Below are 713 nucleotides of genomic sequence, written 5' to 3'. Positions count from 1 at the left end.
TTTTTTTCTGCTAAATTTTAATGTATCTTATTTTCAGGAGTTTGAAAGAATGTTGATTTGTAGCTGCATAAGAAAATGGTAATTTTGAAAGAGTTTGTAAAAAAAAAAAAAATTCAGATGTTTTCTGTTACCTGTGTTGTTGTTTAGCGTTCATTACTGTAACTCTTCTTTTTGAGTCATCTGAGTTAAGAGTAACTCGTGATGGGGATCTCTTTTGTTTGACAGTGTCTAATGCCAAGATAGAGCTTGTTCTAGACAGGAGAGATGATGTAAGGTCAAACGTAGCTTTATTTTAAAACTTGTATGCACCTTTGACACAAAAATGCAGATATAGGTAAGCCAAGATACAGAGCTTTCCCTTTACCAACTGATCTCCTTGGTCCCTGATAATGAAATCCCCAGTAACCTCCTGCACTCTGATAGTTGTAAGGCTTATTTTGTACAATAGCACAAAAAATATTTTCATTATTATTATTTTTAACTGGGCCAGGAAGAGAGACAAAGCTTTATTAGACTAACGAGTTATTTTGTGAATTTTTTTCTCTACTTCTTGTGCCCATTTGGAAGAAACATTTCTCAGTCATGTTAGTTTATGAAATACAAGCTTACTCTTGCTGAAGTAGTTATATCACCATAAAAAAAGCTAGAAGAGAAGCCTGAGATGAGATTTATAACGGATAATTTCAAACAAGATGTTTTCAGGAGGTTTTTTT

This window comes from Meleagris gallopavo, chromosome 10, assembly GCF_000146605.3.
Source record: "Meleagris gallopavo isolate NT-WF06-2002-E0010 breed Aviagen turkey brand Nicholas breeding stock chromosome 10, Turkey_5.1, whole genome shotgun sequence".
NCBI classification, from domain to species: domain Eukaryota; kingdom Metazoa; phylum Chordata; class Aves; order Galliformes; family Phasianidae; genus Meleagris; species Meleagris gallopavo.
Note: the sequence above shows the minus strand (reverse complement) of the source record.